Here is a 16288-nt window from a genome sequence, read left to right on the forward strand (position 1 = left end):
TACTCATGAAACACCCCTTCTTCTTCCTTTTCACCATTCACAGTAGGGACCTAAGCCTGGTTCAAAGAATTGCCCAGGGAATTTCAGAACTATTAGCAGCTGACTTGTGCATTCAGATTCATATGAATTAGAACTTTAACAAAATGTCCCGATTTTGTCAATTCGTACGAATCTCCAAAAACAAGGCTACCCCCCACACACAAAATGAATGAAAAAGAAGCAAAAAAAGCTCTTTCACTCCCACTCTCTCACAGTCTCTTAATGACTCATTCTTGTTGAAAAAGCATGAGAGAGAACGTGAATGAAACTGAGAGTTTGAGAGTGTGAGTGAAAGTAAATGGGCCAAAAACAAACTGAAAAATCAGTCTAAATTGTTTTTGGCCGTTTTGCACATTAGCAGCTATGCATTTTTTCATTACCTCTGCCTTTAGCAAGGCTATTCCACGTATCCACCTCCCTCCCAATGCAGAAATACTTTGCATTACCACATAAATGCATGTGACGTCTCATTCTAGCATCCTGCTGTATATTTTATAAATCTGAGATATATATATCATTGTTATCATATCCCTTCCCTCTTGTGCTTTCTCCACGCTGTATATCGTATATTGATTTTGTTATTCTTCAAACTCTCTCTAGAATAACTATATGCTTCAAAAAAATGAGTTCTACAGTATGGTATATAATACAGAACCTCAATAAAGAGATGATTTCATCTATAAAATAAATGCATTTTTAACATAACTGTTACATCCTAGGGATAGGCATTAGTAGCTCTCTCTATATGACTAAGAAACCTATATTGGTTTTGCAAAATTTTGCAAAAATTGCATTTGGCAAATTATTAATAAAAGGAAATAGCATTGGAATTACCAGGCAAAAACCAGAGGTTTATCAACCCTTGAGTACAAGGGGTATGTGTAAAAAATCTACATAAAGCACTTCCTAGTACTTTGTCATTAGGGGGGTTAAAGGGTAAGATTTTTTAAAATAACCGGAACCAGTGGAGATGAGTCAAAAGATATTTTCTTGGCTCTTTAAATGTTTTTTTCTCTCTCTCCTTTTTCTTCTTCAGTTTCCACAACGCTTGCCAGGAGCTGTTGTTAAATCCAGCTCTTTTTGCCTCAGTGACTCAGAGCCAGTCTGGGAAGCAAGAAGACACGGTTGAATTTCCATTCCATTAACGTCTACTTTAAGGGGGAACCTCTGAGCTTTACAATCCATGAATACCATTAACATTTTAACAGTGTTTATACACCTAGAGAACAGGCGAAGGCTTATTCTTGACATATAACCTTTTCTAAATGGAAACTTAAAGTAACCACCTATCAAACACGGGAGCTAAACACTGGATAGCACTGGTTCCACCGTAAATGAGTATGTTTTTTGATCTACTGTCATCTGTGTATACCATCTTTTACTATTTCACTCCTTTACAAAAAAAATCTCAAGCCATGTAAAGGGCCAGAAAATTTCTGCTTTCATGCTTAATTTAGAATTGCATCCATTTTGCATAGACTCCTAACAAGTTTACTGCATATACATTTGTGAGGGATTTGTTTAGTTATTTAATTTATAAAAATAGACAACCACTTAACGCCTTCCTTGCTGTCTCTACCAAAAGCATACATAACACGGTCTAGAATGCCAGCTATGTACATGAAGGACATAAATTTGAAACTCAAACTTTGGAGCTGGTAGCCTAATATGGCTGCTTGTTACTATGGTAACATATGTTGTAAGGGAAGGGATTAATGTGCCATTTGCTACCTAGCATGTTGGTAAAAAAAAGCCTGACCCCTGTGTCTTAACTCCTTCTTATATGAGTTTACCCTGCATCGTATTTTGTACTGTGGTGTTCATGTGCTGCGCATGCAATCCACGTAGAGGATTGTAATAAAGTTATTCTGTTTGAATAACTTTTACTATCTGGTTTGAAATTTACAGAAAATAAAGGGGACTATTTTTCTTCAGATATTTGCCAATATACTATGTGATAGGATGCATGGCTTACCCTAAACTAGGCAACTATGAAGAGCTTAACTTGAAGAAAAACAATATATAGGTATCCCTAGTGGAAGTGGAAGATGTGTATAGGATTGTCACTTAAATATTACTAACATATGTACCAATGTTCCCCTTTAACTCAAATGTTTTAAGGGACATCCCATCCCTCATATGACTTTAATGCATATAACAGCAGAGTGTCCCCTGTAAATCAGAATGCCCCCTATACTTTTGCAAGGTTTGCTCAACCCCAAAACTGTTTAACAAAACGCAAAGTAGCTCATTACCATTACCATTTCCATATCATATGTCTAAAATAATTTCTCTAATAATCTAAAAACATTAAATATAGGTCTCTCACTAAATTCTATTATTCAAGTAGTTAAGAGTTCATTATTGAATAAAAAAAATCAGTTTACAAATGATCAGGGTCAAACTAGACTCAGGTGTTCCCTATTTATTTCCCCCTGTGCTTGAGCGCAAACTAATCCTTGAATCCAGGGGTTGTAGAACATTCATTCTGAAACAGATGAACAAAGAAGTCAAGGAACAAAAGACTACAATGACATCTATTAATGCTGTTCTCCCATTAAGCCACTCAACCTAAATGCATTTTTATTTTAAACTAAAATCCTTTTCTCATTTAGCTAAAACTTCCATGTAAATTGTATTCTGTTCTAGGTAAATCTTTATGCAAAAACATTACTGCAGCATAATAGAAACATGCAGAATACCTTATATACACTTCTGTGTGAATATGAAATATGCTTCCATAACACCTAACCCACAATGTGCATATTTGACATCTTTATATTTTTGATATGATAAAGGCTTTTGCATGACAATTTCAAATTATGCCTGTGAATGTAGTTTTTTTTTTTTTTTAGAGAACAACACTTAAACTGAAACTAAAGTATAAAAATGTGCAATAAATAAGCTTTTTAGAATAAATACAAAAACATCAATTATGTTTTTTTTCTTTTGTGCTTAGCTTTTGTTCTTGGTGGTTTTTGCTCTAGTGAACGTACCAGTAATTGATTATTATCACAGACATCTAAAAAGCAAGTTCTACCTAGGCACCTGGGACAGGATTGGGGGGGGCAGTGCTGGGACATCCTGCACCGGTGTCACACCCAGTTATGGAAGCGGAAGAGGGCGTGGTGACATTACCACCTGGAGCCTCAACACTCCAATTGTGGTGTCTTGGGGAAGTTGCCTCTCTTGGCCCATGTAAGTTATGGTCCACAACAGTACCTCACAGGTATGGATGTATTTAAGTCAAAGCTAATGAAGTGCTAATGAAACTTCACTTTGGCTGAGTTTCTGTATTTCATTACTTAAAAAAATGTTCACATTCTACAATGGCCTCATGGGAGCTTCCGTGGAAGAAGGCAAATTTGCATGTTTTTGCTTGTGAGCCTCACTTGTGCGTTTTTTTCAACTTTTGACAGGCTCTTTCATTTTCATTCCATTTTGAAACTTGAATTTAAAAAAAAAATAGAAATAGGATTATAAAGCCTCTAATTAACACCATATATAAGAACCAACACTGAACACTGATCTACTATTCTAAACATATTGGCTATGAGGTTTTAATATCACTTTTGAATTCGGTCACAGCATTCTAAACTGCCATTAATGCCATTTTACCTGATTAAAATAGTGTTTTGCATAATAAAGGGTTAATATTTAAATAGTTTCTGGGTCTTCTTATTTATAAATGTGTTAGTTATGTAAATGTAAACGTGTTAAATGATCCACACAGACAATTATGAGAAATTACAAGAGCATTCATTATGCAACTCTTTTCATGAGTATTCTTAGGAAAGTTTCAAGGTGTTAGGTGTGAACTTTAATCCTCAAAAGAAGTATTTAAAATATGTCTCTATACTTGGCTAACAACATCCCTTATCTTTGTGATATCCAATTCAGCTTCCATATTCTTGGAACATATGATCCAACCGAGAATCAGTCCTTTCAAGTCCTTATTTGGCTATGATAACCCTGAGGACTCTGAGATCTGCAGTCTTCAGCCTTAAGGCGATATTGTGAAAACACAGGTTTCATTCTCTTTTTCTTCTGAGGTGACTGTGAATGGAGGAAATTCTTTTCTTCAAACATCAATGCTCAGTACATTAGTCTTTTTTATTCGCCAGTATTAATTAGTTTGATAGTGGCTTGTTGTTCCTTTGGGAACCTTGATTTTTATCAATAGGCATATTTACACCCAAGTTCTGATGGGTTGCTCACACATCAGCTTCAAGGACACTGTCTATGATTTTTTTTAATCTATTTTTTTCTATTAACTGATGTGATTCTTTTGCTGTTATTCTTATTCAAACATACAATTCCATGAGAACCCTACTTTTTAAGCATCTACTTTTTGAATAAATTGATGAATCTTTAATAAAGAAACCATGACAACATGTGATACCTGGCTTTGTGCTATCTATTGGAGCTGCTTTGCTTTGAACTAATCTTATATATTTATTTTCACGAGGGTCTTGACTCACCACTTGTCTTCTCAATGCTATTGAATTTAGTCCTCCATATCCACCGCAGCTTAATCTTAAGGACTCCCCTAATCAGATAACATGTTAGCAAACCAGCTAACATGTTGATAACTATTGTTGAAAAAATGTTTCATACCACTTAAAAAACTTCAATGTATATATTTGCATATATTCAAATGACATATCAATCCGCTCAGATTCATCTGCATAATGAATTTGTAGAACTCTGTGTCCTAAATTATGAGTACACTATATGTTTTTCTTTATTAAGAGTGAAACAATATATTTGTATGTACAGTATCTCCTAAAATGGCACTATGACACTATGCTACAATGTAAAGTAGTGAGTGTACAGCCTGTATAAAAATAACGCAAAATGGGCCCAAAGTGTCAATATTTTGTGTGGCCACCATTATTTTCCAGCACTGCCTTAACCCTCCTGGGCATGGAGTTCACCAGAGCTTCACAGGTTGCCACTGGAGTCCTCTTCCACTCCTCCATAACGGCATTATGGAGCTGGTGGATGTAAGAGACCTTGTTCTCCCCCACCTTCCGTTTAAGGATGCCCCACAGATGCTCAATAGTGTTTAGGTCTGGAGACATGCTTGGCCAGTCCATCACCTTTACTCTAAACTTCTTTAGCAAGGCAGTGGTCATCTTGGAGGTGTGTTTGGGGTCGTTATCATGGAGGGAGGGGATCATGCTCTGCTTCAGTAGGTCACAGTACATGTTGGCATTCATACTTCCCTCAATGAACTGTAGCTCCCCAGTGCCGGCAGCACTCATTCAGGCCCAGACCACGACATTCCCACCACCATGCTTGACTGTAGGCAAGACACACTTGTCTTTGTACTCCTCACCTGGTTGGCGCCACACACGCTTGACACCATCTGAACCAAATAAGTTTATCTTGGTCTCATCGGACCACAGGACATAGTCCCAGTAATTCATGTCCTTAGTCTGCTTGTCTTCAGTAAACTGTTTGCTGGCTTTCTTGTGCATCATCTTTAGAAAAGGCTTCCTTCTGGGACGACAGCCATGCAGACCAATTTGATGCAGTGTGCGGCGTATGGTCTGAGCACTGACAGGCTGACCCCCCACCCCTTTTAACCTCTGCAGCAATGCTGGCAGCACTCATACGTCTATTTCCCAAAGACAACCTTTGGATATGATGCTGAGCATGTGCATTCAACTTCTTTGGTCGACCATGGCGAGGCCAGGTCTGAGTGGAACCTGTCCTGTGAAACCGCTGTATGCTCACTGTGCTGCAGCTCAGTTTCAGGGTCTTGGCAACCTTTTTATAGCACAGTCCATCTTTATGTAGAGCAACAATTCTTTTTTTCAGATCCTCAGAGTTCTTTGCCATGAGGTGCCATGTTGAACTTCCAGTGACCAGTATGAGAGTGTATGAGAGCGATAACACCAAATTGAATACATCTGCTCTCCATTCACACCTGGGACCTTGTAACACTAACGAGTCACATGACACTGGGGAGGGGAAATGGCTAATTGGGCCCAATTTGGACATTTCCACTTAGGGATGTACTCACTTTTGTCGCCAAGGTTTAGACATTAATGGCTGTGTGTTGAGTTATTTTGATGGGAAAACTACATTTACACTGTTAAACAGGCTGTACACTCACTACTTTACATTGTAGCAGAGTGTAATTTCTTCAATGTTGTCACACGAAAAGATAAAATATTTACAAAAATGTGAGGGGTGAACTCACTTTTGTGAGATACTGTATATGGGAGAAATTATGCCTACATGGGGATATAATTATTGTTTTGCTTATCAACAATAATATCTGAAAACGTATTTGATCAGTAATGTAACTCACAAATTTTATTAGTAAATCAATAATACATAAATGTGATGACCAATTTGTGCATTCCTCACTGTGAAGAGGAATTCTCTTCATGGGGTATATATTCACTAAAAGGATGAATGATCAGGAAAGCTCAGGTTGCTCTAAATCTTGCTGGTTTCACAAGTGAACATCACAAAGCATACAATGAAGTGTCGCATGTCATGACATTATGAGATTTCAACGGATACATATATGTCACAACAGTGGTGAAGTATAGATTGATTAAAAAAAATAAAAACATGGGAACATGATTATATCCATGAGAGCTTCCATGTGGAATGTCCTGGGGACAACAGAGCAGTCATTGGGAAAAGTAGGGAGACATTGAAAAAGAGCGTGAGAGAGAGAGTGAATGAAAGTGTGAGACAGTGTGAGTGAGAGCAAATGGCAACAAATGTAACTTCCGAATGGAAAAAGCCCTCTTAATTTTGTCTAAACTGAAAGAGCAGAAAGCAAATGGACCAAAAAGTAAACCAAAGTCGTTTTTGGTCTATTTGCAAGAGTATCTTTTCGCTGAATTCTTTTCCTCAGAACTAACAATACTTTCAAACCAAATTGGCTTGTTTATTTATAGGTACCCCCTCTTCCTTTATGTCTAAACACAAACAATCCAACAAGTACATTTAGCTATTTGTTTATTGTAATGAATTATATTAAGGTAATTGACCACATAAGTAAGATTTCCATTCTACTCAAAATCAAGATTTAGTTTCATTACCATTTATTCTGTGGTTTGCATCAAAACAGTTGTGTTTTTTTTTACTCATTTACCTCTGAGTCTAACATAATCCTCTTTATGTTCTTGTCAATCTATCCATCAGTGAGTCTGGTTTTATCTCTAGGTCCCATCCCGTTGTAGAACTTGATGGTGTGTGACATTTCCTCTTTCTATGCTCAATCCCACACAAGTCTAATGTAGCACGAGAAACCCAGTGGGTATTGTAGTAAATGAACTTGCAGAGCGACTGAGCGCAAATGGAGAGACACAAGTCATTGAATTAGTGACATTAGTAGCTGTATTATAGCATCACATTATTATTTTTATTATTATACAGATTTCCCGTATTATTATTAAAAGATTTTTTTGTTTCGGAATCTCTATATAACTCATTGCATACTCACACAGTTAATCTAGCACCATAATCTTACCACGGTTACCTAACTGCAGGGGGTTGTAGGGGTGCAGCTGTGGATGGGGCCCGAGTGCCAATGGATCGCTAGGAGATAAGACCCAGTATGCAATTCTGTTGTGCATTTGTGATAACATACAGAAACATGGGGTCCACACAACCTACTTTTGATTTCACTAATTCAGCGTACTTAAAGAACTGTAGGTTGAGACATGCAAATAAGCACCCGATGTATCTCATTGTTTCTTTACTTATTGTTACATGGGCCATTCTTTGCACATGTGTGCAACACACACCCAGAGTATTCCACCTGCAGACAGTTTGTTCATTCTTATTACATGTAAACAGTGAACAATTCAAAGCCCTTAACTCTTTAGTGCAGGATGAAAAATAAAATCTACTTATGTCCATAACTGCATATACAAAAATTTGATGATGTCTTCTGGAAAGTGATATAAAAATTTTGGACACAAGCAAGTTAACAACAGACTTGTTGTAAAATAACTTAAAATTACCCTGACAGCAAATACTACACCTGGCTCATTGACTGAATAACTCCAATCGGATGCACTTCATCAGCCAAACCAAAAGCATGCTACCTCAAACGGATTTGGGGAGACTACACTTGTCTAATAGGAAGGCGTAATCTGCACATCTGTCGTTTGTCATTGTCCTTTCATTTTTTATCTTCTTCCAAATTAATTCTTATCCTGCTATAATGTAATCTTTGAACATATGGAGCAAATAATCCAAGCTTCTATAGAGCGGTAGAGTGACAGAAAGCTGTCTCTGATCTTGGCTTCTCCCAAAAGCAATCCGGTGTTACAGTTTTCTACATTCACAGCAGTGTCCCTGACAGTGGAACAAAAATTCTGGCTGTTTGACTTGGACAATGATAAATTATGTGTTTATACAGTCAATCAGACTTTAAAATGAAATTGAAATCAAGGCACTTTTCCAAGATAAGATAGGATGGACAGGCTGGACAAATCAATTCTAAAAAAGCCTAATTTAACAGCAAAATAAAACTTCCAAAAATTGTAAAAGGGTAATTTTTTGTGTTAAATGCTGGAAAAGTTGGTTACTTTCCCAGCCAGCAGCTTGCCATATGAAATAACAAGTGTAATACAATATTATACAATGAAATTCTGTAGTGGTGTATGTAGAGTGGGAACTGTTCTGGTGTGCACTGCTTGCAGAGCTGGAATATTTTGTGTTTCTCATAAAAATAATAGGTTCAGGGTTATTTATAAATGATTTAAAATCTTGATTACTCCCTGGGGTCCCTGGTTAGCGGTAAGTGAGCCGTCCATGACAAGGCAATAGCTGGCACTGAGCCAGACGCTAGTATGTTTTGCTGAGTATGCACAATAATTAAGCTGTCACCCAGACGATACCCTTCCAGAGGATGACGGAAATTAAGAAAGCAGCTCTAACAACAACCAGGATTCTTAACGCTGGATAAAAGCCTGGTGGGCTGGTGACGAATGGTGTCACCAATGTATCTCTATTGCTGTTTCTTTAGCAGATCTAATCCTTTAGTACATGGCCACTGGCTGGATACACACAGATGAACACTGCCAAACATTGTGGCTTTGTGAATCTAGCAGGTGGCCGAACATACATGATTATATTGACGCTGGCTTTAAAATACCAGAGCCAATTTTAATATCCAGTGTGGTCATGCATTAAGTTTTCAAGTAAACTCACCCATGGAAGTTGGAAGCATTATGCAAAAAAACATATTATTAGGCAATTTAGGGTAGGATTGAATGAACCTAGAAGAAATACAACAGGTCATCGAATACCAGGCCTCCAATAGACTACAATGTAAAATATTAAATATGTGTTCATGCTTACAGTTGTAATACGATTTTTTAGGGCTAATGTGTTGATCAGCAATCTGTTGATAAAGTTAGTCTAAGTTATGGTTAGTCAATAAGTTCACCAGTGGTGTAGGAACTGCAACCCTCATCAGCAAGCCTGCCTCCAACGAAACAGTGCTGGTAGAACAGGAACGGCATTCAACAACAGCTATACAACTATCCATTTTCACTCTGTTGGAAGAATTATTAGCGTTGGTATTTAATTTGCTTTATACTGTTTATGGTCAGGTTATAATGGTACTATTATACAACTAGTGGCCTTTTGAGTCTTGGTTAAACTTGGTGTCAGTAAATAAGTGGGTAAAATGCTAAAATAGCGGGCAAATGCCACAGACATCTAGATGCAGAATTAGATCCTGTGTAACAAAGTTTTATCTGGTGATAAATGCATTTATTTCTAATCCAACTAATACTTTTTTACCTATTACCAATAATTCTAACAAGACCCCAGAGAACAAAATGTTTGAGGACTATATAATTAACTTAGTGTCTTCTAGAGATCTCTGTGATAAGGTCACCGTGCTGTTAAACCTTACACGTTTTTCTCAATTTCCCTAGGTACTGTACATCTTTGATGTATCCTGCAGTTTATAGCTTAAATGGAACGTTAACTCCATTTCCATGCTCCATGTGCAAAGTGATCTTTTCTCCACATGATCCAATACAGTACAGATATCACAGATATCTGATATTTCCAGTTTTTCTGTCAGAAAGACAACCATCAGCTTTAAATATCACTTTCTCTCTAAATCTCTGTCCTTTAACAAAGTTAATTCCCCGCACTTTATACTCATTATTTCCATTGCTGTGAGCGTGACATATCTGGGGCCAGTAATTAAGGAGATGCAAGAATTTTCTTGCAAGTTCATCAAACTCGTATATCCTGGAGGAGCAAGGTGCGACTGTGGTGGGGAAAGTTAATGGAATTGTAGTGTGAGAATATTAGCGGCACTTATAGCAATCATAGGTGATCTGTTCCAGGAAAGAAACTTAACCTCTGGGACATATAGGTATACGTACAGTTATCGGAGATGTTATTTGAAAGAATAAGATCTTTCTGCTGCAAGTAATAAGCACATGAGGTAATATTCAATATTATTGTTGTTTGTAATAGTGTGCATCTGCACTGCTACATTCTACATTAAAACACACAGTAGGAGAAACGCAGAGCAGTCATTCGGGAGGTTATGTGTTAATTATGTGGAATTAGGAAAATGAAAGCCATTAACAGCAATAGTCTATGAATTTCTAGGGTGAGTGCTCCGCTTTTGGCAGTTTACACCACAAATGTTATTTTTAGTGCAGTTTTTACCTCAGTGCTGCCCTAGGCCTGACCCAGGGCACACAGCCTCCCTCTTCACTGCGGAGCACTGCAATATGGTGTATTATCCTGGTACTTTCTGTGTGTTAAAAGTGCACAGAGCACAAACGCAACCTATGAAGCCTGTTTTGGTTCTTCCACGGTCTAAATAGACTAATCGTAAATCCCTGTTGTAACTATCTCATTCAACAGAGGCACACAGGGGGCCTGATTGGCCAAGACAGGGATCTGTCCCCTAGGTTTAGCCCAAGATATGTCAATGTCCTTTATACTTATCCCCATATCTGGTACCACTTCTCCGGTTTTCCGGGTTGACACCCGAATCTTCCTGGTTGCGGGAGCAGGGTACTGACCTGCCCCCCCCCCCGCAGATTCCCCCCCCCTTAAATGTCAGCTGGACCACTAATGTCAGTGGGTAGTCCTGGCCATGTCCCGCTGGAACACAAAATTTCCTAAGTATCCTAATGCCATTGTTTGTCTGTTTACTAAGAAAATGATTGACCTGTGTTTCGCACAGAGGGTCACTCTAGTCCCCATTTTCTTTTCTTTTAATGCATAATTGACTAAAATGCATCTCTCTACGTGTTCTATTAGTATTAAGATCAGACGACTAACATGTTTTTTAGCACCTTTGCTATCTTGTCTTTAAAGCATAGGGTTTTTTTTAAAGACAAGTAGGGCCTTTTTTTTATTTTTTTATTTTTTTATACAAACCGTACGTATGCAATTGGCCAGATCATGGCTGCAATAAGCTATATATCAATATATTATTTATTTATTACATCCTGTAAAATATTACAATCTCAGCTTTAAGTGCCGGTTCTGCGAGGGCATCATATTACATCCCCTGGCCTTAAGGGGTTAAACATTCAGACTAACTTAAGGATCAGCTCCAAGAACTTTTTGATTTTAAAGTGTTACCATATTATCACATGACTGCATAGAATGGCAGCCTCTAGGTCTGCAGGTAAACAACGTTTATTGGAGCAATGTAAAACAAAACCCACTGACTTTTAAACTCAACAAAACAGGATTAACTCAGGTAACAGGAATTAATTTTTCAGTTTTTGTGGGACTACAGCTCCCATGCAGAGCCGGCCTCAAGTGTTCTGGCGCCCTGTGCGAACTACTCCTCTGGCCCCCCATCCCCAAAAAAAGAAAGGAAAAACATCTCCCCCCTCTGTCCCTTCTCACTATCTACCACCTCTGCCCCTTCTCACTGCCTTTCCCCCTCTGCCCCTTTAAGTCCCGGACGCCGCCCCTGTTGCTATGGCGCCCTGTGCGGGCGCACAGGTCGCACACCCCTAAGGCCGGCCCTGCTCCCATGAGTTTCATTCATCCATCTGCATGGTCCTTTTTTATGACAATGCTAGCTGAGCATCTTGAGAGTTGTAGTTCTATGACACACAGGAGCCACCTCTTGAAAAATTACTATTGAAAATAAAGCAAATAACATAAAATGAAACAACAAATGTATCCCATTAAGTAAATATTAAATTATAAACTGCATACATTGCTTGTTGATAATGCTTTAGAATTCCAAAATTGCATTGCAGATTCTTAAAATATTACATTTTGAACCATTATTTGCTGGTAGAACACAGCAGTAACCAGTTCTGTTAAAGAAAGAAAACTGATATTTTTTCTATAATTAATATTATTTTATTAATCAGGTTTAGCAGGAGGTCCATTTGTCATTAAGAATACAAACAGTTTATTTACTCATTATACAGCCCTTTCTGTAAATATTGTCATGATTAAATTAGCAGTTCTCCATAAATAAAAATCAAGCGGTAACATATCCTTATGTTATAGTGAGCTTAACTAGTCTTTATTTGTTTTGATTGGGGTAATTTGTTGATGAGCTATAATGTATTCAATGTTCCTAGAGAGAATTAATTGAAGATATTTTGACTTGAGCTTAAACTGTGGCCATTTTAAATTCACAAACGGAGAAGATTTACTGAACTACACATACACGGGAGGTAATTAAGGAAAAGGCAAAATAATTAAAGAGGAAAAAACTTAAAGGCGTAAGACTCAACGTTGCTGTTCCACTTAGGAAAAGCAATAATTGCACTCTGGGACGGGTAAAGCAGATAAATCTTGGCAGATATGTAATTTTATTCTTTACGCAGTTTATTTACATCATTTTATTTTCCTTGCTTTACACAGCGGCAGGCAATATTTCACCTAATGGGGTCATCCTTCTTGCAGATGGGGGCTCCGGGGGGGGGGGTCAAGTAAGTTATGTTACGTTGCAGTGATAGCTGTCATTTAGACTCTGGTCCCATTCAAAGTGAGCAATTGTGGTTTAGAGCGAGTGTTTGTGTCTGTTTGTAGCAGTGAGTATACAGAGTGTGTGTTAAAGTAAGTGTATATTAGTCTCAGTTAGTGTGTGTGTGTGTGTGTGTGTGTGTGTGTGTTTTACTCTGTGTTAGTATAGATGGGGGAGGTGAGGGGTCAGGTGGCCACTAAGCTTTTCATGCTCCCCTGGGCCGGAAGGTACCAAATCTCCCCTACCATTGCAGTGGTTTAGATATACTATAAGAGCACACTGGGCTGTAATTACTAAAATATTAAATGTATGTATTCATTTGTGCAATAACAGACATTTATCTGGATTTGCACCCTGGTACTAGAATTGGTAACTTGTGAGTGTGATTTTAGCACTCAATCTTCATTTTCAGTAAAAGGCTATTTTAGATGAGTCTCTGAATCAGGCCTGATATCTGTGTACTTAACTAACGTACTAGTATTAAGAAATGCACTCTCCCGTCTGTCTGTTTTCACTAGCTAAATTTCGACACAAAATGGGGAAAATATAGTATAATATTAAGAATCTGATCTGGAAACTAAAAGATTTAGTCAGTTGAAACATCGAATTTCTCCAACCTAACTATGCACTATGAAGGGCCATCCCCAGATACCAAGGTAGACCTGGTCCATCTAGCCCTTCACATTGTAAAATGAAGTCACCATACACAGTGTGATGAGTTGACTGCTGTTGCTGCAAACTCACAGCTTAGTGAATTAACCCCAGAAAGGGAGAGAGAGAGTGTCATAGCAACACCTACACACTTAAGCAAGCCGGTCTTTGGGAATATGAAACTTTACATCGCGTCTTGCCCCATTGATCACTTCCTAGAATAATTACAGGCAGAGAAAAGTGATTCAGGCAGCTCATTTAAATTGGAATAATGTATGCTGTTATTACTTCACGTCTGGATACATAATAATAAGCTCATTAGGCAAGGTTTACATAGACCTGCCATGACTGCTAAATGACTCATATATGATATAACATGGAGTTAAATGAAACTGTTACATTATTAGCCTTTTTCACATACATTGTGACATTCTACTTTTTCAGTGCTCATTCCTTAGATCATTTTAAACAATGAGTGTAGGTATATAGGGCATATACATCACACTAAATGCTAATGTAAACATAGATGGTGATTTAAAATAAAGACATAAACAAATGCTTGGAGCTCCAGTCCATCTATAATGCACACAGTAGGAAGATAACTAGGAAACCAAGGAGAAGTATTATCTTTATCATTTTCTTCTAGAGGTAAGTGAAACAAACTAAGATTGCCTCATTGCTCCTCTTTTGGTAAAGTTCCAGTGTGAAATGCTGCTTACAGTTGCCAATTGATGTCACATATTCGGTAAATATCCCCATTTAGTCAGGAGCAGCGTGGACCTTCATATTTGTATACTTATAGAGTAAGATTTGGATATTTTGAAAAATGTACCACCAAACTAACTTAAACTTACATTTAAACAGTTCTGTATATATATATATATATATATATATATATATATATATAAATAATGTATGGCATACAATTGTTTTGAAGTTTCTATAAATCTAATATCTTTGAAAAAATGTCCTCAATATAAATACTTAATTAACTGGCCATTAAGGTCCATGTTCTTTGTTCTGTAAAATAAGATATAGGGGGCAGCAGATATAAGTGTCACTACATTCGTCAAACTCTTTTGCATTAGTGCTATAAATAACAAAGTAGGTGAAGTGAATACAAAACAGAAAACCCATATTTTATCATCTTTTTTTCACGGTAACCAGTTTTCGTGTTTCTCCCATTTAACGAACTCCAAGTAATATAATAAAACAATCAACCTCCTTGTTTGTTTAATCAGTTGTTGATGTGACAATTATGTTGCCACCTGACGTGTAATCAATCTCAGTTATGAATCAATAAGATCTAATGCCAAGCATATGACTTACTATGATACTGAATAATGGAGAGTGTTGCTTTTGTATATTACAACTTGAACCATATTTTCCAGGAACCAGAAGTATTAATGGTAACCATAGAAAGCTTTGACGTATTCACCTCTTTTGCATCAGCTATCAGGCAATTCTGCCAATGCTGCAGGTGCTTGGCTATCTAATTTTCAACCCTTTGATTACGAAAGTCTGCCTCCTGATCTTCTCCATTAATCAACATGCTGTAACGCCAGCTATGCAAATGCTTGGTCTTCCAGTCCTCGTCTACATAAGCCAAATGGGCCTTGTGCCAGACGAACAAATGCCAGAGCTTCTAATCCTCTCCAGCATTAATCAGAAGACTTTATGTCAACCCTGAGAATGCCTTGCCTTCTCTGTTTAGCCTTTAACTAGGATTCAACGTGGATTAGTTCAGATTAAATGACCGTCTTGCTCTGAGTTTCTCTCCATCAGCCAATAGTTTTTAAGGCAATAATGGTTTATCATGTTGAATCCCAAGCAAGACCTGTTGTTCCTGGGATACTAAACAAAACGTGTTTTGCCTTTGAAAAACTCTCTGGTCAGGAAGGTCATCAATTTAATCTAGATTTCCTCAAAAGGGAAGTTTCCTTATTTCTCACTATAGGCAATTTGTACTTAAAACTATTTATGATTCTTGTGTAATATTGTATTTAGAATTGCATTAAATGGAATGGTCTAATCAGAAAGTATATTTCATTGAAGCTTATGTTAATAAGACCATTTCTAAAACTTTACACTTGAATATGGTGTTTATAAATACCCCTCATAATCCTCACTGTGCTTTGACCTCAATGCACGTTTAATTTTAATTGTACTGAGCAGACCGTGCCAGCAAATGAAAGCAGCCTAGTTGCACCAGTGGCATTCAAGATTCAGGGGGAACCTTTCCTTTCTTCACAGGGAGAGCCTTGGACTAACATGGTATGTTTTGAAATTGTTTTGTTAATGTTTGTGTCTTGCACTTGCCTCTATACAATGAAAGACTGGAGGCAAGCAAATGACTTGTAAGCAAATGTAAAATATAAAAAAAATGAAAACATGAAATGGTGAATGACTCTAGTCTGAAGTTGAAGTATCCTCTACACAACAGTATTGGTGCTTTATGCTGGCAACATACAATACCATTGGTGCCCTTGCCTTGCATGGGATGGGGCATTAGACAGGATTGCTGCTTAGGGTTTAATTTGGTCTAGGATTGGCCCTGCAGAGAATGACATAATTGTGAACGCGACTTATGAATTTCAAATCTTACCCTAGCCCACTTCCCAAACCTCTGCA

The sequence above is a fragment of the Spea bombifrons genome, chromosome 4 (assembly GCF_027358695.1).
Source record: "Spea bombifrons isolate aSpeBom1 chromosome 4, aSpeBom1.2.pri, whole genome shotgun sequence".
Classification (NCBI taxonomy): domain Eukaryota; kingdom Metazoa; phylum Chordata; class Amphibia; order Anura; family Pelobatidae; genus Spea; species Spea bombifrons.